The sequence below is a fragment of the Eptatretus burgeri genome, chromosome 10, assembly GCF_056783735.1.
Source record: "Eptatretus burgeri isolate ZD-2024b chromosome 10, Ebu_testis_v1, whole genome shotgun sequence".
NCBI classification, from domain to species: Eukaryota; Metazoa; Chordata; class Myxini; order Myxiniformes; family Myxinidae; genus Eptatretus; species Eptatretus burgeri.
Genome location: NC_140970.1, coordinates 74,095,053 through 74,120,159, shown reverse-complemented (window position 1 = coordinate 74,120,159; position 25,107 = coordinate 74,095,053). Strand labels below are relative to the sequence as shown.

At 43.1% G+C, this 25,107-nt stretch overlaps 1 long non-coding RNA gene across 1 annotated transcript in view; it reads left to right on the top strand.

Annotated features, from left to right (window-relative positions):
* LOC147018885 (uncharacterized) overlaps positions 1–25,107 on the top strand; it is a 90,118-nt gene that overhangs the window by 51,422 nt on the left and 13,589 nt on the right. Inside the window, exon 3 of the long non-coding RNA XR_015062573.1 lies at positions 13,546–13,760. This is a non-coding gene — a long non-coding RNA (uncharacterized LOC147018885). The remainder of the gene's footprint in view (positions 1–13,545; positions 13,761–25,107) is intronic.

Sequence of the window (25,107 nt, the reverse complement as noted above, 5' to 3'; positions counted from 1 at the left end):
TTTCCATGTGTGAACTGGCGATAAAGTTTGCGTCGGAATTTGTAATTGATTCAGCGTGCTGGCAATAACTCACCTGTTCTTTGCAAAAGACATCGATATGGATCTTTTAACGTCCACCAATGATGAGTGTGTGAGTGTGTGTGTGTGTGTGTGTGTGTGTGTGTGTGTGTGTGTGTGTGTGTGTGTGTGTGTGTGTGTGTGTGTGTGTGTGTGTGTGTGTGTGTGTGTGTGTGTGTGTGTGTGTGTGTGTGTGTGTGTGCGTGCACGCGCTTGGTGTTGGCTTAATGGTTTGGGTGGCTGGCTTGGGATCCTAGGGTCCTGAGTTCAAATGCTGCTCAGCTGTTGAATTAATACCAGGTGGGGTTAACTCGACCTGTCATCCTTCTGAGGTTGCCAAAATGAGTGCCAGCTTGCTGGTATACTGTGTCGGAGTGGCGACCCGTCCAGGATTGTGCCCAATAGCCAAGGAAACTGCTGAAGCAGCACCAACGCTCTGCACAGAGTATGGTCCCAATGGATGGAATGACCAGTGCTGGCAGACAGGACACCTGGCTCGACGTCCTTCCGATGGACGTCGCACCCATTGTGCACTGAAAATATTTTGAAACACCTTGTACTGTTTTCAAAGCGGTTTCACCTGGTTTGTGTGTTCAGATTAGTGAAAGAGAAACGGGTTCGTCCTGCAGCAGGATGAGCTAATTAAAGCATCTCGGGGAAGCAGTTTAAATACAGTATAATGTAATGTTGGTGTAAATACCAGTTTGACACCTTGTGTGGCATTGTTGGATAGTCACTGTTGAAGGTTTCAGAATTCAGGTTTATTGGACTGTAATCAAATCGATAGAAGTTGTGGATTTGATTGAGAAAATGCAGTGATTTGTGATGAATGAAAAACAAGTAATACCGTACTGCACTGCACTGCAACTATTGCTGATACCACTCCGAACACTACTTTAATGGTCTAATTTATTTCCACCTTGTGCAGTTGGAGCATCCACTCTGAGTGTGAAGTCTGTGGTTCAAACACCGGCCGAGTCACACCTAATACTTAAAAATGGTACGTGCTGATTATTTGCTTGGACCCTTAGCATTTCGGATAGAACATGGAGAAACAACCCTGGGAAGGCAATGGCAAACCACCCAGTCCAACCCTCGCCAAGTAACTGCTTCAGCAGCACCAACATTGCTGGTTTGATACATCAAAATCAAAGAAGTATAAGGTCGGTCAAGGAAGGTTTTTAGTCCAAGGCTTTGTTAAACCAGTTGCCCAGGTCTGACTTTCGACTGAAGGTGATTTGGGCAGGAATTTGTAATTTGGTCAGAGTTCTGGAGACAACTCACGTACACTTCGGGAAAAATACCGTGGGATTTTTAATGATCGCAGATAGGACACCCAGCTTAATGTCCATCCGAGGGACAGTGCACTTTATGATACAATGTCCTTCCAGTGAAGCTTCTATCCGACAGTTAATAGTCGGGTTGGGAATCAAAATCGGATTAAACAACTCGAAGGCAATTGCGCTATGCCTGAGCCATACTGTGTTACACAAATCAACACAGTGTACAGTATTTAAACCTGGATCCCAGCATCACGTGCTTTGTACTGAAATGGGAGCACAAACCAAACCACTTTGGGAATGCTTTACAGGTGAAGTCATCAAATTGTTATTATTCCCACGCTTTTTGAAAAAACATGGGGGGATAATGTAATCGGCTCCATCTGTCCGTCTGTTTGTCATGCGATCTCCTCCTAAATGGTTGGGCAGAAATTCACCAAACTTGCGAGTTGTGATCACCACATTGCACGAATGTGCGAGGGCAGTGTCATATTTTTTGGCTCCGCTCCCTGGTGGTCAAAAGGTTAAATCCACAAAAATCCAGTTACGGGCACATTTTTTTTTTAACATTTTTAAAAATGAAACTTTGTATATGCAGTCAATATTGGGGAAGCATGAAATATGCAACGATTTGATTTTCATTTGACTCTGGATTCATGCCCCAGAGAGTGGGGGTTTCAGGTCGCAGGAGTCAGACCGTGAGAAATTTTTAACTCAAAATTTGATATTTGGTCATTCTTGGTGGAATTTTTTTTTTGCCATATTGCATCTTTGCTTGAAGTTGGAAGTGTTGGGATTTGTGATGATGCGCATCAAGTTTACTCTACTTTATTTTATATTTGAGTGTTATTTAATGGCTAAAGTGTGTATAGCATCGTTTCAAAGTGCTGTTAATAAGAGAAGAAATAATAATCAAAAGCAATACTTTAAAGACTCTTCAAATAGTTGTGCATTTTGCATTATCTCAGGCATGAAAGGCAAGTTAATTTCGATTTATGAGGAAATTATTTGGTCCATTCCTCTTTTGTCATATCCATATTCCTGCACTCATCTTTAAGTAGTTCATAATGCATCTAACCCGAAGCAGGTATTTTGGCCGGTGTGGGAACACAAAATGGTCTCTGTTTTTCAAAGATAAACATAGAATATCTCACATCCTTAGATCCACAATCTTAAATTGGTAGATGAGGATAATCTCCTCCACCCCAACCCCACTCATCCCCCCACCCCCCCCGCCCCCTCACCCCAAAAAATGGCGATAGAAGGGCTCACCAAAAGCAATTCTGTATTTACAAACCATCCTGCTGATATTCTGTCAAAAGGTTTGCTCTAATTTTTCAGCTGATCCTCTAATTGCCATAATGAGGGTTTCTGGCCAGGAAAGCAGACGGCCTAAGCTTTTACGATTTGCAGCAGAGAGCTCACTGAATGTTTCTTACCGAGCTGTGTGAAACCCCTGCATTTCATTTGGATGAGTTTGCATGACCAGGGTAGATAGGGTTGCTATTGCAAAGAATAAATTGTGAATGTTCGCTCGTTTCAGGTTAAAAGATGAAGAGCATCCCGATTATGAGAGAGAATATATAATAGGATGGATGTGTGTGCTTTGGTATGCTGCAGCACAAAGGATCACTTCATCACATGAGCCCTCATTTCACACACAGTAGGTCAAAGTGTAGGGGCTTGAAAGGGTCGATCCTCTCAACCGGTCGGTCGAGCCCTCATTTCGCAATCGGTAGGTTAAAGTGTTCATACGAAAGTAATGATAATTTTATTAAAGCCACTCGCAGAGCACTTACCACATGGATGGGACGAGTTTGCGCATTACTTCCTGAAAAAGGTAAAGTCTGTGTTTTGCAAGAAGACTAGATGTTTGCGTGTTGTGTATCCGAAAGGTTCTCGGTGGTGTTAAGGTCCAAAGGGTACATTCCAATAGTATTATGGGTCAATGAGGTTGAAAGGGACTATTCTCTCGTAGGTAAAAAGGTCTCGGTGGTCTAAAGCTCTAAATGGTCAAGGGTCGAAGCTGTCAAGGGTCGAAGCTGTAAAGGGTCCAACGTGTCTGGTGTGTGTGTGTGTGTGCGTGTGTGTGTGTGTGTGTGTGTGTGTGTGTGTGTGTGTGTGTGTGTGTGTGTGTGTGTGTGTGTGTGTGTGTGTGTGTGTGTGTGTGTGTGTGTGTGTGTGTGTGTGTACACATACATATATAGATGGATGTTTGTGGTTTAACCAAGCACCCTCGACAGTCAGCTCTGTACACCAATGGAATTGTGCTGGATATTTGCCAAAGAATGATTGACAGTTCCTGAAATAGACCATTGCATTGTCTGTCAATCAAGAAGTGTGTGTAAAAATCAACAAAATGGAAAATTCTTATCAAAAAGAACAACGCGGCTCAAAGGCTGGATTATATCAAACCATTTCCATGTGCTCTTTGACGAAGGCTTCTTCTGGCAATGGCCACCCACTGCTTTCCCCAGAAATTAAACTTAGTTGGGGGGGGGAGTTGAATTTCCAGGTGGTGAGGACTGATGGGTGAGAGGTGCGGGCGAGGGACGTCCGTGTTAGAGCACCATTCAGTAAGAACTGAAACAAAGTTTGACGCCAATTTTTTTAGATTTAACTCGAATTTATCAATTATTCAATAAATTCACGTTTGCTTTAGATGAAGGGAAATGAACTTATCTCATTTTGATAATAAACAATGAACAATGTTAATGTTGAACCCATCTGAGTTTGGGCTGAGAGCTTTCTTCAGAAGAAGAATGTTGGCTACTCGGGCCTTAGATAAAATGAGGGACGCCATAGCGATTGAAAGGCAATATTTTTTGAGGGCAAAAATAAATTAAGTAAATTATTTTTTTTTTTTTTAAGAAGATGACTACCATCTCCTTGCATTTGTTGATTTTGGGTAGAAAAAAAATGGACATAAGCATCAAGTTGGAAATTGAAGAAGAGTTTGAGGCCCCAAATTTCACAAAAAAGTGATGAAGGAAACCTGCCCACCAAAAGGTTCCAAAAATTGATAGCGCTCATGTGCCATAAGATTATTTTAATTCATCATGATACCGAGAATTATCAGTCATAACAAATAGTACTGTGCAGTACACCACCACCTTCACGATCCGAGCACATTGTACTGAGCTCTGACAGCAGTCGGCTTGTCAGGGTCAGGTAGCATCATTCGCTGCCAGAATACGTGCAGTGTCTTCTTGCAATGAAAATTGAGGCTATCTTTAAGAACTAGATCGCCTCCACAGGTTGTGCTACAGATTGATTTTTTTTTTTTTTTTTTTTTACAAGGTATATTCATTGTGCACACTTCCAGTCGGATTTGCATGCAAGATGAGTGAACAGGTGCATTCATTTACTATCGGTTGTAGCATACAAACTACTTGTATGTAAGTCACGATATCATACGTGCACCCCACATTCATCGTTGGCACTGCACTTCAATCACTGATGGAACACGCACATCAAATAATGGCTTCTGAGTTTGGTGTCTGAAACCTGGATCCTACTCAGGTTCCTCGTGAGGACTCCATCTTTGCTCTTTATCTCTTTGTGTTCCTCCTGATGGCTCCATTTTTGCTCTTTCCTTCTTCGGGTTTCTCGTGAGGACTCTATCTTTGTTCTTTACTTCTTTGTATTCATCCTGATGACTCCATCTTTGTTGTTTACTTCTTCGGGTTCCTTCTGATGACTCCAATGCAGTATTTGGTGTTCCGTTTGATTCTGATGCAAACTATCAACATCTAAGAATGATTGACTTTCAAAAAATCCGAACTAAAAGAAGTTCCTTGCCAGAGAAAATCACTACATTTGAATGATCGATGAAAGTTTTTTTTTTTGTTTTTTTTTTTGCATACCATACCCAGGTTAAACATGAACAGATCTATTTTTATGCATTTCTTGTGAAAATTCAGAAGTTAATAATTTTGAATATACTCTTGTCCATTGTAACTTAAATATTTTAGCTTTTTTTATTTAAGTAAATCTATTTTTCATCTTAATTAATTCCTTTTCAATCATTAGGCAATTAACGTACTTCCAATTAATTTATTTGCAGACCATTGTTTTGAATCTATCGTGATCTCGCTGCCGAGAATAACAACTCGTCGCTCCAAGTTGCAAGGAGTGTGACCACTCCTTGGCTTTTTTCACAAGATCTTGGCTATTCGTTGTTCACCTTGGTGTATTGGTTTTCTATAGGTTTTCTATTATCATCGCTTTTCCGAAACCTTGTGAATTCTTGGCTTTTTTCATTGGCTCACCTTGGCATTTCGGAAAATGAGAAGTGGTCACACTGGTCGCAAGAACCAATTATCCTGGTTCAGAAGTTCTAGTTGTGAAGTTTGGCGCTGAACGTTGATTCGGAGCAAAAAGGGAGGGTGCGAGTTATCGGAGGTAGAGCTGTCGGGAGTAGCGGCTGCGCTGCAGAGTTGTGCTACCAGTGGCCATGCACAATTTGATGATGGCTCAATTGCTGTGTTCAATCACAGGTTTCTCCTGGTTGTTCCAAGCAAAATGATTTTGCTCTCCAATGGCACATACATCATGCATCACCTGATCATGCTCAAAATGTCATGAACATAAACATGACCATTCGCTAATGGTCAGTTTGTTTGCCGTTCAATCTGGGCCTTTCCCTCCATGTCTTAACAGTCTCTTCCATCAATGTAGTGAAATCACATCTTTCGGAAATGTTACCAACGTGAGGCTCGCCATGAACGGATATTTTTGGACTTTATTTTGCATAATGTGAAGTGCATAAAGCAGTTGCGCATGAAAACACCATCCTTAGAATAATTAATGGATCGGTATTTGTGTGTTTGTGTGTTTGTTGGGATACTCATCCTACAGTTCTGGCCTAATTACATACTGAATTACATACTGACCCTAATTAATGTATAGGGGTGTTTATTTTTCCTATACACCGCCAAAATAAAGCTGTGTCAGAACAATGTATTGCATATTTGTAAAAAGATTGCCTGTCGGGCAGGTACTCCACTAGTTTTGAGAATTTGCCAGAGAATCCTATAAAGGAAAACAACTCAAAAAAACTAGCACAAGTAGTCTCTCGGTAATGATCTTGTATGCAAAGCTGCTGTCACACCTTGACGTTTTAGCCAGTGTATGGCAAAGTATCAAAATGTATGTAAAACGCTGGCGTACGCTGAACTATTGATGTTTTTTTTAATTTTTGGGTGTATAATAACGTGTTGGACGTATGCATGACGTATTGGTAACGTATACAGAACGTTTCAATCACATATAGATAATTTATACCAACGAATGCTGAGTGTTGACGCGTTCATAACCTATGCCCAACGATAGTCGAACTTATGCATAGCGCGGCAGCGTATCGCCGACGATCACGTGGCGTAGGTTATCAATAGGCTGCGGCTCGACGATTCAAATCATAACCGCACGAGACATCGAAGTGTGAAGCTGCTGTCATACCTTGATGTTTTAGCCAGCGAATGCCGACGTATGAAAAATTTGCTGAACCAAGCTGGCACACGTCGAATATGTTATGGGTAAGTTTTTTTTTGTATACGTTAAGAGCATGCTGGCATACATTGTAGTATGCTGGCATACGTCGTAGTACGCTGGCATACGTCATTGTACGTCGAAATTTTCAGCATGTTGAAAATTTCTTGATGTACTCGACGTATGACACACATTCCACATACGCTGGCATAAGTTGAAGGCACGTTACGCGATCGTTGGCACACTTCGACACACGTTACTTATACTTAACTCATAAGTCGAAACGCGTCAAGGTAATGGTTAGTGTCTGTGTTCCAGACGCCCTGATTTTTTTTTCTTTTTTTTTTGGTATGACGGTTATGATTTAAATCGTTGAGCGGCAGCCTTTTCATTAGATTATATTATAACCGCACTAGAAATTGAAGTGTCAACATCACCATCATACCGAAGAAAAAAAATTAATTTAAAAAAAACCAGGGAGTCTGGAACATTGACGCTAACCATTACATTGATGTGTTTCGACTTATGAGTAATGTATAAGTAACATGTGTAGACGTGTCAACGATCAGGTAACGTGCCTACAACACGTTACTCGTAGGTTAGAAATAAGTTTCAGGTACACAAAACATTACCTCGACGTGTTTCGACTTTTGAGTAACTTACAAGTAACGTGTGTCGACGATCGCGTAACGTGCGTACAACCTATGGCCATCATTATGTGGAACGTGTGAGTCGTACGCTGGCATATGTCGGGAAATTTCGAGAATGGAAAATTTGTCTAACAGCTTGGCGTTCTATGACGTATGCCAGCGTGCTCTCAACATATACAAACTTACCCATAACGCATTTGATGTGTGCCAGCGTTTTAGCCAAATTTTGCATACGTCAGACATACATTGGCTAAATCGTCAAGATGTGACAGGGCCTGAACCACAAGTCAAAGGCGATGATGGCAGACAACGTTAACGGAAGTAACAAGTCAAAGGCGATGATGAAGAAATCGCCGATTTTTGTTGATTCAAGCTTGAACAGCATGACCTGTGGTGGTGATCTGGCTATTAGGATAGTCTAAATCTATACAAAATTGGGTGTTTGACTTAATTAAAATAACCCTTTTGAAGATAATTAATGGCCTAATTTATTTAAATTTTTCTTGTTTAATTATCATCCTTGGTCAGTTCTCTATGCCTGGTGTTTGTTTAATGGTTTGGGTGGCGGGCTTGGGATCCTGGCGTCCTGAGTTCAAATCCTGCTCAGTTGTTGAATTAATACCAGGTGGGGTTAACTCGGCCTGTCATCCTTCCGAAGTCAGCAAAATGAGTGCCAGCATGCTCGTATACTTTGTCGGAGTGGCGACCCTTCCAGGATTGTGCGCAATAGTCAAGGAGACTGCTTCGGCAGCATCAATGTTCTGTACAGAGTATGGTCCCAATGGATGGATGTCAGGCCTCTGTCAGCTTGCTGGGGTCTTCATTCGCTATTTTGTTCGGCCTATTCAAATATGCTTTGATTTGGAAACGCTATCTATTTTCACGGACTAATTAAAGTATATAAGCGAGATATTTTATCGGATTTGAGAATCGGATCTTGTGGAATAAATAAGTGTCTTCAATTAGATTGGACCAGAGGTTGTCGAGAAACAGCGGTCACACACTTACACACACACTTACACTTACACACACTTACACACACACTTACACACACACACACACACACACACACACACACACACACACACACACACACACACACACTGCTGGAATTATAGATAGATATCATGTTTTAAAAAAAGATATGTGTACATTTACCCTAAAATGGCTTCCAACACAACGGCTCTGAACAGGTTTCCAAACGCTGCTGTTTGGTCACTATCCTAACCTCCTCTGTCAGTTCTGCTCAAAACTGGGTGTGGTCAACTCTCTTAAAGGGACAATTATATTTGGATGCTAGCCAACATTTCCTAATAAAATCTCTTTAAGGGACACTTATATTTAGGTCAAGCCAACATTTTGTCGTAAAATCTCAAAGGGACACTGTGTGCAAATGGCTTCCAGATTCGTAAAATACAACAGTCAGCAGTCCCCGCAGTTCAGTTATGTCGACAAGTATGTGTTATAGTCAGGGTGTCCTTCTGTCTAATGAGAATTACATGTGTGCGTTGCAAAGGTTCTTTATAGTTTTTTTTTTTTTTACATCAATCCTCCACCTCTCCGCACTATCGACTCCATTGGCCACGTGTTTTTGGCTGAAGGCGTGGGCGGAGCCTCTATCACTTCATATCGAGGCTCTGCTCCAAGGAAGGGCATGTAGCGTTTCACCGAGCCAATGGGTGAAGGGTGAGCAGAGCCGAGGCGCTCCGGCCAATGGGAGGTGAGAGTGTCGGGAATACTTCGGAGCCTCTTTGGGGGGCGTGCCTCCAAGATGCCTGACAACCTCTCGTCCAATCAGGAGGCGAGTGGGAGGGGAAGAAACCACATTGGACTTGGCAAGAAGAGTCGAGTGGTTGTCAGGACCAGTATGGGAGTCATCGTGGCGATTGGCTCGGTCTTGGTCGTGGTGGCTTTTTGACTGCGGTCCTTCGCGGTGGCTCATCGTAGTGGTGGAGGTCGAGCAGGAAGGGTCGTGGGCCCGTGGATTTCAGAACGTGGGTTTGAGTCTCACCGTGGTGGTTGAAGTATGGTGTGACCGCACGAGGCGGAGAGGTACCCGACAAGGCCCTGGTCTCCAGCTCGCCTTTCCCTCTTGAGCTGAGGGACTGAATAAAGACCCCATAGGATCCAGTGTGTGTGTTGTGTGTTGTGTGCCAATCTGATAAGTAGAATTGTTTAGTGCTTTTGCTCATTGTACATTGCCTGCCTGATATTCGTGATTAAGTCTGCACTGTCTTATTATTGTAAATAAATATCTGTTAAATGTTCCAGTTCATTGCCTGTCATTTCTACCTTTGGCCAGCACGGTGCGTATTGAGAATTAGTGAGGGCATTTGGGCCGGTAAGTTGTCATTGGGACTGGTGTGGCTTTGGTAACTCCCACTCGGTACCCCGGACCTGAGTCGGTACATGCGACTCGGTTCTGACCGAGTTGGCCGAGGGTGTGGTTTTCCCGGTAGCTCGATGGCGTGAGCACTTTGGTAAATTCGAATAGACAAGTGGAATCTACCTTATGCCTTTGAAATATTGGCGACCACGGTCCTTGAAGTGACCTGTGATCTTTCGGACTTATTCGAGAGCCACGACATAAATTTCAGGTGTTCAGTGGGAGACGGCTCTACCGCTTCCCCTGTTCGTCGTGGGCCGGGGTTCGGCGGTGATAAACAATAATATTTCGGTCTTGCCAACATTTCTTTTGTAAAATCTGTTAAAATGATACTGTTATATTTAAGTCGAGCCAACATTTCGTTGTAAAATCTCTTATAGGGACACCGTTATATTTAGGTCGAGCCATCGTTTCTTGAATAAAATCTGTTAAAGAGACACTTATTTAGGTCCAGCCAACATTTTTAAAATAAAATCTGTTAAATGACGCCATTATATTTAGGTGCGAGGTGACATTTACCACTTGGCTACATACATAAAGACATTAATTACCAATCCAAATGTGTTGTTCTCGTTGAGATTTTTAAGATCCTTCCATCCAAGCATGATATTAAAAAATGAGGGCACGACGTACCAACTTATGTCGTCGTCCTGAAGGGAAGGAATCGGCTCCACCAGTTGGTTCCACCTTCATTTTTGAATATAGTACTTATCTTTCCAACTCCAACCAGATTTTTGGAAATCAAGACATGATGTTGTACCTCGTACTGCAAACCATCATTGAAAACTATATATAGGACCTCCAAAAACACAAGGCTTGATTCTTCACCCTTTTATCAGATATGAAACACACTTCGAAGAAGAAGAATATTAAGTAATTTTCACTATAATTCACAGACTGGTTTGTGTTTGTTTGTGTGTTCATGTGTTTTTGTGTTTGTTTATTTGTAGCACAACTCCTCCTGCAGTTCTCGGCTGATGGCATCTCGACTTGCTACATAGGATCAGTATGGCTCCAATTAATGTAGAGGGGTGTTTTTATCTTTGCTGGTGGTCTTGGGGGGGAGGGTGGATGATGTAAATTCTCAATGTAAATATGTATTGTGTTGTACCGCTTCAGGTGAGAGAGTCTATTACAGGTACCCACCCCTTACAATACAGTACAGTATTCCTGTCCCCACGTTTTCCAGTGCAGTGGAGTGTTTTGAATTATAAGCAGTCGGTATGTTTTTGCTTCATGTACGTAACCCAGTTTTTATTTTTAAATTTTTTGGGAGCGATTGAAGCAACTGCCAGTTGCCTTTCCACCGTCCAAATAAAGATATGTGTGAAATGAACATGTTGCATGCTTGGAACAGGATGAACCATGGAGCGGATACTCAGCTCTTATTTATTAGACCACTAACTTCAGAAACAACTAAACTCAGAATCTGGACAAATTAAGTAAAACTATGTACTTTCCAATGAACCGTTTACTAATGTAACAGGAAAAAAATATTTTTTTAATGTTATTGTTTCTGATAATTTTGGAAAACAGACGATGAGGAATACGAAGGAGATTCAAAGGGAGCCGAGACTATTCCTATTGGCCACCCTGCACACCATGCTAGTAAAGATCTCTGGACAAGGGGTGAACCATCCTGGTGCCACACACGGAATGTATGCTGTGAGTGGTGTTAAACACGTTAAACCAACCTCTTCCCTCTCTTCCTCATCCCCCTCCCTCATTCCCCTCTCGTGTTCATACTGTATCACATTTCAAGCATTTGCAATGATTTAATACCTTTTAATAAGTTTTTTTTTTTTTCTTGCAGAAATTATTTTCTGTGCTCGCCATCTGTTTCTAAACAATTCTGCTCCTACTTCACCACCTCCACTTTGCAGTTTACCATTATCTCATCAGACACTCCAATGTGTGTTTGTGATTACAACTACTTATTTAATGGGCACAATTATTCACACCACTTGGAGGGATCAGCCAGGGAAGATCTTTGGTCCAGGTCTTTAACAAACCTGGCTGACCAGGCATGATTGTTTGACTGAAAGTGACCGGAATTTGTAATTTGTCCAGGGTGCCTCAACCAACTCACCTACTCTTACCCAAGGACGCCTTGGATCTTGAAGGTCACAGATGACGCACCCAGTTTAACACCCATTCGATGGACGGTACACACATTCATGCCTTGCCCCACAAGGGTAACAGTTTAAAGCTTGGTGGGGATTCAAACCCAGGCTGGACAAATCAGAGGCGTGTGAAAAAACCTCTGAATCGTGCCAGGTAATAGATTTGTGATGATAGTTATATTGATCGTAATTACTCCACACACGCAAAGAGAGGAGTGGAGTTCAGCATTTGGTTCACTTTTGTCTGTGTTTGAAAACGTGAGTTTATGATTCGAGGAACAACTTGATTTCAATTGACTTATATTTTGACCACGAATCGGAACATGAATCGGAAAATAAACTGTCGTTTAACTACTTTGGCTCTGAATTCGTCTCGTTCATACATGCACGGAGAGGAGTGAGATAATCGTTTTACTCTCTGCCTGTCCGGCAGTGAAACAAAATTGAAAATCATTTCAAACAGGAAACTTACTGTTTTTAAGGACGTCATAAAGGACACAAACAACAGGCACAGAAAAGTCCTGTAACGTGTTAGATAAGGTGGTGTATAAGCTGCCGCATCAATGGCAATAAACTTGAGTTTTTTTCCTACAACCCTTTAAAATCTTAATTTTTTTTATTAAATTGAGTGATACACTTGAACCCGTAGAACACAAATCACCTTTTTGGCACTTTTGTTTCAGCAGCACCGAGACAAAATATTGTGAGATTTTACGTTGTCACAACTTATCAAATTTGCCGTTTGTGGACCCCACCTATGTCTTTGTTTCTCAAGACAGTGTGGGGTAATGTATTCTATGAACTCTACAGTTATATAAATAGGTGCAGCAAGGTGGCTGCAGTTGGGAATGTTATTATCAATGATCGAGCTGTCTCATGTGTTTGACCTCTTCTAACACCAACAAATCATGGTTTGTGTTAACGGGGTGCAGCATTTTGGAGCATGCTGCCCTTTGCACATGAACATAAAGTCTGATGCTCTACCATCTGCATTAAGTTTGTGGACGTTAAAAATCACAAAATATCCTCCGAGAGGAACAGGCCAAATCGATGTTTATATCAGCCATTTTATCGGTGATTATGATATGACAGCTCAGAGATGGGGTTCTCGCCTTGGAGTTCGCCATGTTTAAATTTGAATCCCCAATTGAAAAGTATGGAAACTTTGGCTCTTTTGGAGGGGTCGTTAAGCTATTAAAATTTGCTAGTGAACAAGAAAGATGGAATCTTTTGAAAAAAGCCAGCAACTGTGTGCTGGTATGCTGGCAAAATGCCCAAATGAAACTTTGCTTGAGGGTGACTTTGGCCTGCGATGGAGTTGCGACACATCCGGAGTCATTTCTGAAACATGAAATGTGCATGACTTGTTATGGGTGCTCATTGCCTCGAGGGGTATGGCTGGTCGGGATGGGGGTTAGGCGTTGGTGATTGAGATTGTCAAATTTATTCACTCTTAACATGAGGAAATAATTGACATTTGTGAATTGAAGAAATATTATTTCTTATAAATGTGGCCATACCTGACGGCATTGGTGTCTCTGTTGTCAATACATTTGCAGATAAGATACGCCACAAGGGAGAAGATTGTTAAATGGAGAAATACATTTGAAAAAAGATATGTCTATCTTTTCTCATACATATTTCTTCATTCTTCTCAACCCTGGAGGACAGAGGAAAAAGGAGAATGGAGGTGAGGAGGATGTATGCAGTAAACATGGGGAGAAAACGATGGTGGATGTCAAGAATGCTTCCATTCTGTGAATTGCACATGCAGGTAATGCCGAAGGGGTCATCTACTCCTTATTTCATACAAATAGAAACACCCGCTTCCTATAGGAGTGGCCAGGGTCTTGGGGAGGGGGTCATGTAATTAAGCGTTCCCTTTTATAGGATAGTGGTGTCTCCTTGTAGGATAACAAAGTGGGGTTCCAATTTTTTTTTTTAACTTGATGTAATTTTTAAGGTCATTACTCAATTATAGATGTTTTAACATTTTTTTTTTACCATAACTCGATTAAGATTTATCTGATCAGAACGAATTTGTCCTCTCGAGATAGCCTGGAATAAGGTACATTTAAAACTACTTTACATCATACCCCCACCCCCTTCCCCGGGGTTAAAGGTCAAGATCAAATAGTGGTCTGAAAAAAAAGATGCGTTTTGTTTTTTGTTATCGCTCAATTTTGATAATGCGGAATCTTAAAGACCGCCAAGTCTGCCAAGGTGTTCTTGCATCATAATAGTGTAGCTGCACTGAAGTTGTGCACCTGATACTTGATTCGTGTCTTTGACCTACTTTTTTCAGATTGTGACCAAATTAATTTTAAAAACCTTTTTAATCATAACTTGAATACATTTCGTCCGATTTTCGTGATGTTGAGTTTTATGGACGGGTTGTACACGGTGATGCGTTTTCTTAGTTTTCACTCAATCCGTAAGTGTTGATGGTCAAGGTCATATGGTGATCCAAAAATAATATGGCCATATTTGGACCGGGGGTGCCAGAGGAGCCTTACCCTTGGCGATCGCTTTATGATCACATACATGTAGTTATTACTATTAATGTTATTATCATGCTATCATCAATATTGTTTTTGTTGTTATTTCGTTTACATTGGCAGTGTCCTTGGAAAAATTCTATGATAAGGTTGAATGATGCTCAAGCTGCGATGTACTTTTCACCTTAACATGGTGTTTTTCACGGCGGCAAAAGGCAAAATAGCATGGGAATCCTCCAGATTTTTTTTCAGTCATGTTTAAAGCAACATAGGCTCAGATCAAATTAGGCTAACATTAGATCATGAGTCGTGCTCTACACGAGCATCAGTGTTGCCGAAGCAGTTTATTTGGCGAGGGTTACAATCCTGGACATGTCAACACTCTGACACAGGAAGTCAGGGCAGGGATTTGTAATTTGTTCAGGGTCCCGGCAATAGTTTGGTGACTCTTCATGAAGGACGCCGTGAGATCTTCAACATCCATCAACAACAATGGCTAAGGATCTGTGAAAATGAGGTGAAGGTATCCAACTCGTGATACAATGGAGGTTGTTTAGTGGCATCAGAAATGTGGGTACCGCGACCATATTGGAGTAAGAGAAAAGAAAGGAAGGAATGTCCATTCACAGTCGGTTGAGTTGTTGTGCTTTGTGTGTTTTCATGGCCAAACAATTGGAGTCAAAGCTTTGATATTGTCACGGATTCGCGCACGCCGGCCTGCGGGCGGCCACGTAACTCGAATCGCGGCACGTCGCCCACCGGACGGACAATCCCGTCGTGACCCTCTCGGACTAACGCCGGGAACTAGTCACGGGTGGGCCTTTCGGCCTCACCACGATTGTGCCAATCGGCCCCCCGCGTGGGATAGGGTTGTTCGCCAAATTCGACCTACCTAAGTACCCACACGGAGGGTAGACCGGGCGATCGCACCTCGCCGCAGGTCGACTTCGGACACGGGCCACTTTAAGCGACCCGTTCCGTACTATCGGGATAACCGAGCGGTGTTATCGTCAACCTCGACGGTTCCGATTAATTATCGGGCGTATTTAGCCCACGACCAACTCTTTACGTGAAGTAAGATGGAGATTCAATTAGAGAAAAGACGAAGCGAAACGGGAGAAACAGTTCAACATAAAGCACATTTATTCCGCGGCAAACGGAAAGCACACATATACAATTACCACAATTATGCACCAAAAGAAGAAACAACAATTACGCACCAAAAGCAATTGCAACAAAAGAAACACAATGCAGATCTACTACCGACTACGCGAGCACACGGCAACACTTACACAGTTTTACTTCACAGACGGCGCCGACAACACATATACTCCAAAGCAAAAGAAAAAGGGGCCACCCTCAACGATAAGGGGGCAGATGGGCCTGGGGCCGAGACCGCGTCGAGCCTACCCGTCTGATGAGCCGCAAAATGGCGGCGGCGCCCCGACTCCGCGGGCCTCGCTGGCACTGTCTGGAATGGGGTGGGAACGGGGCCCCCTTCTCACACTATCTCAGCGCGCGGGGGAAACAGGGGGGTGTTGTTGATGCTCGGGGGAAAGAGGATATCTGGCTGGCTTGGGTCCCGCGACGAGCGACTCCACTGCGACCCCGACCGCGTTCTCGGCCTCCCCTCTCCGCAGCTCCCCGACTCTGACACGAGCGCAGACCTCCACAAAGCTCCTTGGCTTCTCCAGACTCTCCGGACCCCGACAGACACTCTCTCGACTGATTTCGCCGCCGCCACAACTCTCCAACTCTTCCCTCTGCCGCTGCCACACCTCTCCAACTCTTCCCTCGATTCGCCCCGTGCTCGGCGCTTTATAGTGCGACAGGAGAAACCATATGCAGATTTTTAGATCAGGATCGGCTCGGAGGCGGAGCCACGCTCGCCCATTGGACAGAGGAAAAGTGGGCGTGAATCATTCCTGATCCTCGAATCTGCATATATCGATTATACTCCGACGCGCCTGGAGGCGGGGCCAAATCGCCCCACGCTCGCTGATAGGACGGAACAGAAGTGGGCGTGAATCATTCTTGATCCGATTTCTCGGAAAGGCCGCTTTTTGCACCCGCTGCTCGGTGCGCGCCCTGTACGAGTCCAGGATCGGTACCCACAAGCGGCGCGGGAATGGCGGTGATGCGATGGTTGCGAGAGCGAGATGTGATGGTAAAGGTCGTGGCTGTTGGCGTTGTTGTTGTTGTTGTGAAGCGGCGTTGCGGTTGGTGGTTGTTGTGTGATGGCTGTTGAGACGTGGTTGGCTCAAAATAAAGATAGAACAGAAAAACGGCTATCTTGAAGGGTCGCAGCCCGAATGAATGACATTTATTCCCACTAAACAACGGGTTTGGGGCTAACTACACATATACTTGTAGAGATATCTCACCTACGGGACCTGAATGGTGGTTTGCGAATTTCCTCAACCACAACAATATGTTGGATACTTTGTATGGGAAGTGCTATGACAACAAAATACAGGTTTATAAACAACACAGACCCGTTTGAATTGCCAAATACAGTAAGGTTCAAAAGCAAGATGAACTTTCCAACCGTTTTACCTCCAGATATACTGAATTATCTTTTGGTTACAAAAAGATTTTATACCCTTAAAAACCTGAAGGCATAGTAAAGTTCGGATGCCGACAACCAGTCGATGTGTGGCTGGATCAGTGATGTGGATGTTCTTGTGAAGAATGGCTATCACACTGTACCAGCAAAGGTAGGCCGATAACACATCAATGATACGGACTCGTGTCCATGCCGTTTAAGACCGACGCTGAACGGATGGACTGAACTGGCTTTTACTCCTAAGGACTGCGTTCAAACAATGGCGGCTTTGTGTGCGCAGGAATCGTCAGAAGCACACGAGGGTCTTGATTATTTTAAAACCAATGGGTTTATTTCCCAAATAAGTAACAGGGGATGGTGATTGCAATGGTGGAGATGATGATAGGTTGAGGTGGCCAAGAGGAACATGGAATCGATAATAATTAATTATATACAATGAGACGACGAAACCTATGGCACCACAAACAGATTCAAGAACAGACAAGGATTGGGAATGAGAAAACCCGGATGAGGCTCTGCTCTGCTGGTGGACGAGGAGGGAGCAGGTCCCCAGGCTGGAGAGACCAACACGCGATGAGGCAGGTGACGAAACACCCATGCAGGATCACAAAGACATGAGCAGGATCAAGCACGATGAAGCAGACACAACGAACGAGGCAACGTCAAGAGCAGGACCAGAAGGAAGGCAGACGGTGAGACAGGCACCATGGACAGAGCAACTGTTTCCCTCCACATGTTCTCTCTTTTTGGTGCAATCTCTTCTCTCCTTGTCCTTGCTTCACTTCCAACCAACTCTACTGGCTCTCCTGAGCTCTCACGAGAGGTCTCAAAACTCCGCAGTCCTGGGGCAATGAAAACTGCTCCTCTGGAGGCAACAATAACGCCACCCCTCGGTTGACAACCAACGCTCTGCCTCTCTGGAGGCGACGAAAGGCTCCCCCCCCCCTCCTCAATCTGTACAGCGCAGCCCCTTTTAAAGCCCCTCCTCTCTCTGTTTCTACTTCACCTGAGTACCTCATCTGGTGGGACATACAAGAGACTACACATACAATTCCTTACCTTAAACCCCAACTATTTATGGAAATGCAACACCCCCCCCCTCCCCACATGGTGCACATTTAAACAGACAATCCTTAAGCTAAGTTTCCCGACTTAATGACATTGAGATGGGCTAACTACTTGTACACAGACTATCTTCCTCAAAACATTTATATCTGCTCTCAGGTAATAAGTACCTCTTCCTCTACAAATGTAGCAATATGTTAACATCATGCTTTTCTGCTCTGCCATTTCCTTCAATATTCTCGGATGTTTATCCAGCTTAAAAGTTTTATCTTTTTTCATGAACTCTTCAAGAAAGACATAAACTAATGTGAAAAACACCAATTAAACAGTGCTTGCAGACAGGATACCCAGCCTGATGTCGATGGAAGAGTCAGTGAAGTATCCATAAAAATGACCTCAGACCTGCCTTTCGGTCAATCCAGTGCATGCGTACCAGTCCGAATTTAAATAAAAAACAAAAGCAGCATTCTGATCATGAAAGTGAGATGGACACTCTTCCTCACCATAGGAGGCCCCTATAACTGGTGATGACATCACCATGTGCGTGGATCCTTCCTCCATGTCTGAGGTCCAATTTTTTAGGGGGTCGGCTTTGGCTACAGATTTCCTCGTATTATGGCTACAGTGCCCGAATGTATCTCCACCACAGTCATCCCCCAACACCACTGTACCCTTTCATTTCACTATCCGCCCTTACAACCGTAGCACAACCCAATATGAGCCTTTCAAAATGACGTCATGAATGTCATTTCCAAAAGGCCTTTGTGCAAAACACGCAAACACGTGTTTTGGGGAAACCGTCATGTGGTGAGGAAACTCAAAATGGGCGAGCTGCTGGGTGTGATGACATCACTGCACAATTGCCGAAATGTGCTGAGATTCCAATGTGTGAAGTATTGCAGTAGTTATCACCTGATCATGTTTCTTTCAGTTCCTGGGAAGGTATTTGCTCATGTTTTATTCTGAACTGTATTCAGTCCCTCCTGCTGAAACGTCGATGCCCCCAGCAATCTGGTTTCACCCCAAATAGGTTTATAACAGATGCTTCCACATTCTCGCAGAACTTCTTCAGGAATTTCAGCGCCGAATAAATGTGGCGTATATCGACCTCGAGGCCGTATTTGACTTGGTTGATCGGACATCTCTGTGGATGGTGTTGAGAGGCAGTGGAGTTCCATTAAAATGATCCAGAATCTCCACAAAAAATACAACAGCCTGCTTAGAATGGACATTAACTTATCATCATATTTCCCCATGTCTTCTGGAGGACATCAGGGCTGCATCCTTGCTCCTTCCCTTTTCCACTGTGCCATGCACTGGATCATGTCAAGATGTGCAAATCAGCTTGGAATTGATATCAGTAAAGAAGTCATCACTGATCTACTCTTATGCAGATGATCCCATCCTATTTATGAGAGAACGTGTCCATTGGGCGGCAATGTTCAACCGCTTTGAATCGGTTGCTAAAAGCCTCAGCCTCAAGCCCTCATGGAAAAAACTAAAGAACATAATTTTCCCATGCCCTCCATCCTACCGGTTCCTACCACTGGCATGGTCCGAGAGTTAGTGGAACACGTCATCAACCTGGGCTCCAACATTCATTCATCTGGATACTGTTTCCTTATGTGCACAGATGAATCGGCATGGTTGGCTCTGTCATGGGGCAACGAGACGTTGTCGAGAAACATCACCGTCTAAGTTGACCATAAATGTTCCACATCAAGACCAAGGCACCTCACAAGCTTTCAATTTGCAATGTCAACGCTGCATCCTTGGGGTTTGATAGTTAGACCAAGTCTCAAACAGTACTATATGCGAGATCACTAAACTTAGAGCGATCACATTCTATTGCAAAGAGATGCTACTCTATGTTTGGACATGTCTGACACCAGTCCACATATCCCTGGAATTTGACATGAATCTTTACCACAGTAACCGATCCGATCAAACCTGGCATGGTCCTCGAGGATGTCTAAAACTCTCTTGGCTAAGCCAGTGCACCAATGAGATTGGCCTTAGCCCACGTGAATGTTGGCTGAAGGTGGACGACCGACAGTTGTGGGGGTCGCTATGTTCCTTAGCTGAGCAAGTGGATTTGTAATAGTAGTAGTAGTAGTAGTAGTAGTAGTAGTCGTAGCAGTAGAGGGTTGATGCAACCTGTAATGCAACAGCCTGCATATCTATTAAGAATAAAAGGCAATGTGTGTGCGTGCGTGCGTGCACCTCCTCCATAACTCCAAAATTAAAAAACCTTGCAGCCTGAAACTTTGCAGGCATATGAAGAAAACTGCAAGGAAGTAGAATCGTGAAAATTGGGTGCTTGGGTTAATTAAAACGTTCCTTTTGAAGATGATTAACGGCCTTATTTAATTATATCCTGAATCAGGCGATCCTTGGCCACGTCGCTCTTTGAGTCTGTAGGTGTTTCCTGGGTAACTCCGCTGGGGTCTGAAACCACCATGTTTTTTGGCCTTCTCAACTTTACCTTGACTTAGAACAGGCCACAACGATTTCTTAACGATAAAGTTGTTGTTTAAGGCCCGGTCACACCTTGACGTTTTAGCCAACATATGCCGATTTTAGAATTTTTTTTCTAAAACGCTGGCACACGTTGAATACGTTATGGGTAAGTTTTGATAACATTGAGAGCACGCTGAAAAACACTGCCATACGTCGTTGTACGCTGGCTTTAAACGTTGTACTTTTCGGTTGTCCTCAAATTTTTTCATGCTTGAAATTTCACGACGTATGCCGGCGTATGACTCACACGTTCCGCTACGCTGGCCACAAGTTGTATGCACGGTCTGCGATCGTTGACAGACGTCAACACATGCTACTTGTAAGTTAATCATAAGTTGAGACACGCCGAGGTAATGTTTAGCGTACCCGAAACTTATTTCTAACCTATGATTAACGTGTTGTTGGCACGTTACGCGATCGTTGCCACACGTCGACAGACGTTACTTTTAAGTTACTCATAGGCTGAAAGACGTCGGTATAATGGATCGTCCTTGCGTCAGCGTCCACGGCCACGGCAAGGACACTTATTTGCAGCATTCTTCAAACTTTTCTTCGGCATGACGAGGATGTTCACACTTCGATGTCTAGCTTGGCTACGATTCCAATTGTCCATCGGCAGCGTCTATTTAAAATAGTCGAGTTTGAGCGTTTTAACACGTTCAGAAGAAACGCTTCAAATTTCAAAACCCCAGCGTCAAAAAACAAAGGCGAGTGACAGCAATTTAAATCGTTCATTGTAAACAATGAAACTAGCTGAGTGGTACCGTTTAAAAGTCGTTGAGTGTAAAAAAAATCCAATTGTTGAGCGCAAGCGTCTACTTTCAATAGTGGAGATGCAGCCATTTAAATCGTTGAGTGGCAGCCTATGAACCTACCCGTGGACACGCGGACGCAAGGACGATCCATCATAACCCACACCCTCCCCCTCACACTCACCTACTACTGCCAACATGAACAAACTACTACTAATACTAATACTAATACTAATACTACTACTAATACTGATACTGATACTGCTGACATGGACATCGACGCAAAAAGGACTCGAAAACACTGTTGGGTTCCCCTTTTATGAACACCATTTTTATATACCAATTCCCAAAACCGCTGGGAACACGTCTTTTTATGGCAGTTGTAACCTAGAAACACGTTCATTTTTTTATTTTTTGTCGACCGGAAGACGTCATTGGAATACGTCTACATACGTCGATGTGTGTTGGGACTACGTAAAGAATTGGTTCAAAGCACGTCAAACATAAGTTAGAAATAAGTTTCGCGTAAAAAAGACATTACCGCGACGTGTTTCGACTTATGAGTAGCTTATAAGTAGCCTTTGTGGACGTGTTTAAGCGTCCACATATCGTGTGTAAAACTTATCCCCATCGCATGCGGAACGTGTGTCATACGCAGAGTACGTCGTAAAATTTTGAACATGTTTAAAATTTCTTGACGTACTCTACTTACTACGACGTATGATAGCGTACTTTAGCGTTCTACTCACGTATACTAAACTTATTCGTACCGTATATGACGTGCCCCCAACGTTTTAGACACATTTTTCTTAGGTCGGCATACGCTGGCAAGATCGCCAAGGTGTGACCGCGATGTTGTCACTTCCATTTCTATGGCAGTTATGATTCGAATCGTTGTGCGTCAGCCTTTTAATAGGCTACGTCACGACATCGTCGGTGATGCGTGCAACGCGCTATGCCTAAGTTAGACTATCGTTGGGCATCGGTTGTGTAGGCCGACAACATGTCGGCCAACAGGTTCAGCATTCGTTGGTATAAGTTATCTATAACACAACGAAACGTGCTGTGTCCATTACTAATATGTTATACATAAGACCAACTCGTTATGAATACGTCCGAATCTTAAAAAAAAAAAACATCAAAAGTTCAACGTAAGCCAGCGTTTTACATACATTTTAATACGTTGCCATCGCTGGCTAAAACGTCAAGGTGTGACCGGGCCTTCACACTTTCTTTACTCATATTATTGAATGTCTGTTCATAGGTACAAATCACTGGGTACATTGCAATGCTTATAAACATCTGGAGACGTCAACATTCGAGGCTTGACATTTTGGGCATCTCCGGGAGGCGTACGTTGACCGCGTTTCCAATCACGTGGCAAACTAGCAATTTCTTTACAACCCATTCGTTGCAGTGCTTTCTTGAGTGCTTAAGCCACTTGGTGCGCATTCTCCAAGCTGCTTGATTGTTTGTTTCTGTAAAGTATCCATGCTCTCAAAGGAACATCGATGAAACAGACTTCCAATCGCTGGGTACATTGTAATGCCAATAAACATCCGGAGACGTCAGCGTTCGTGGCTTGACATTTTGGCTCGTCTCCGGGAGGTTTTTGTTTGGCACTTGATTAGAAACACGTTAAACTCACTGTTTCTTCACCGTTTCGTTGGAGTACTTGCATGAGTACTTGAGTCGCTTGGCGAGCCTGTATTGGGCCCTGTGTTGTTTCTGCCTGTGATGGGCCGTGCGGTTGGTGTCTCGGGAGGTGCAATTTTATTTTATTGTGTGTGTGTGTGTGTGTGTGTGTGTGTGTGTGTGTGTGTGTGTGTGTGTGTGTGTGTGTGTGTGTGTGTGTGTGTGTGTGTGTGTGTGTGTGTGTGTGTGTGTGTGTGAAAAAATTTTATTGCCATTATACTGGTACATATGCATTTTGTCAACCTTGGAAGGATGACAGGCTGTTAACCCCACCTGGTGTTAATTTAATAGCTTACAGTAGCTAGAACTTAAGATCCGAGGATCTTAAGTCGGCTTCCTTGACCGTTAAGTCAACAGCAGGTTTAGCCTTTGTTTTATAACCCTTAAAAATCGAATATATAACGTCGAGATTGCATATCTGCAGGTCTGTGGCCGATGCATTATCCAGCAATAAAACGAATTGCCTATTTTAGTGTGATAGCAGAATAATGTATTTGATACCTCCTGGCTCCCTCTTCTTCCCAGAAAACTTGTAATGTTGTCACCAAGTTGAAGGAATGTTTCAAAAAAATGTTAAACAAACTTTTTGTTTTGGCATTTGATAAACGTGGATAAACGTTTTAAAACGTTTTATCAACGTGTTGTGAATTAATTGCCTTCATTACTTTGTATCGTTGGGTTAATGGAAATAAGATGGTTGGCTTGAGATCTCAGGGTCTTGAGTTCAAGTTACTGTGGTGATGTTCGGCTGAGTCAATCCCACCTGGTGTTATCTGTCTTCCTTCCAAGCTTTGCAAAATGAGTACCAGCTTCCTGGTAACAGGGGGCACTGCATCTATGGCACAGCTGCACTACCAGCAATGATGCAACCACAGGCTGCATAATAAATGATGATGATTACTTTTTATTTACCCACAGTAAATGTAAACTTTGCGGTGTAATGTTTGGAGTTGGAGTATCTGTTTTGAGTGTGATGGAGAGGGGGTTTAACCCTCATCTTAGTCTGCAAGACTCAGTGTTGCAGAAACAAGTTGAAAAGTGCAAAATAAATGTCATAAATAAAAGATCAGTGTCTCGGTTGTGTTAAGGTAACTTGTATTGTTACTTGCCGGGAGGCGACGATGGTTCGCGGGCATTATTGAACAATGCCACGATAGGTACAATTGAATTCGTGGAAGCTTTTTGAGGAAGCCCAACTGTAAAAATTTATCTCTTCCGTCAAAATTGACCAAATCAAATCGGAATTTTTATATGTTGTACTTATGGACATTTCGCACAGCTTCTAGGAAATGAAATTGCGAGAAGAAAACAAAAAAAAAAGTTGAAGTGGGCATGGCTCTGACCACAAGGGGTGTGGGACGCCTCTCGTACAAAAAGACACGAGACCATGATATCGAGCTTGTGTCCAAGTTTCATCAAGATCGCATCAAACATCATGGAGCTATGCTCTGGAGAGAGTCACAAACAGACAGACACAACAACAAGCCGGTAGGCGACATGGCTGCTCGCTCTAGATGGAAAGCTGGCCGACACGACGAGCCAATATTCATGTACATGCTATCGATCAATTTAGCACAATAAATATGATTATCACAGCCCTCTTAATTTGCGCCCAGAAACCCGCCTTGTGAAATTTCAGCCATGTTTCCAAAGAGACTCTAATAAATGGCAGCCCTGGTAATTCCATTTATCTATTTGCTAAAGATTTAATTTTTTTATATGATGCTGTAAGACATTCTCTTTGGGCACAACAAAAAACAGGTCCCTCAGAGGTCCAGTTTCGGAGGTATTGATTTTTTGTACAGTCCACAATAAGTGTACGATGTACGATAAAGTATTTTAGCTGTTGCTAAGCAATGGAGGTGTGCGTAGCAACCATTCATTTTTGTGTACATGCTCGCCACATTGTACACATTTCACCCAAGTTTCATCAAAATCAGACTTTCTTTTGGAGATATTCGCAATTAACCGTTTCTGAAATGTTTGACATGTATTCGCCCAAAACCTATCTCTTCCTACAAATAT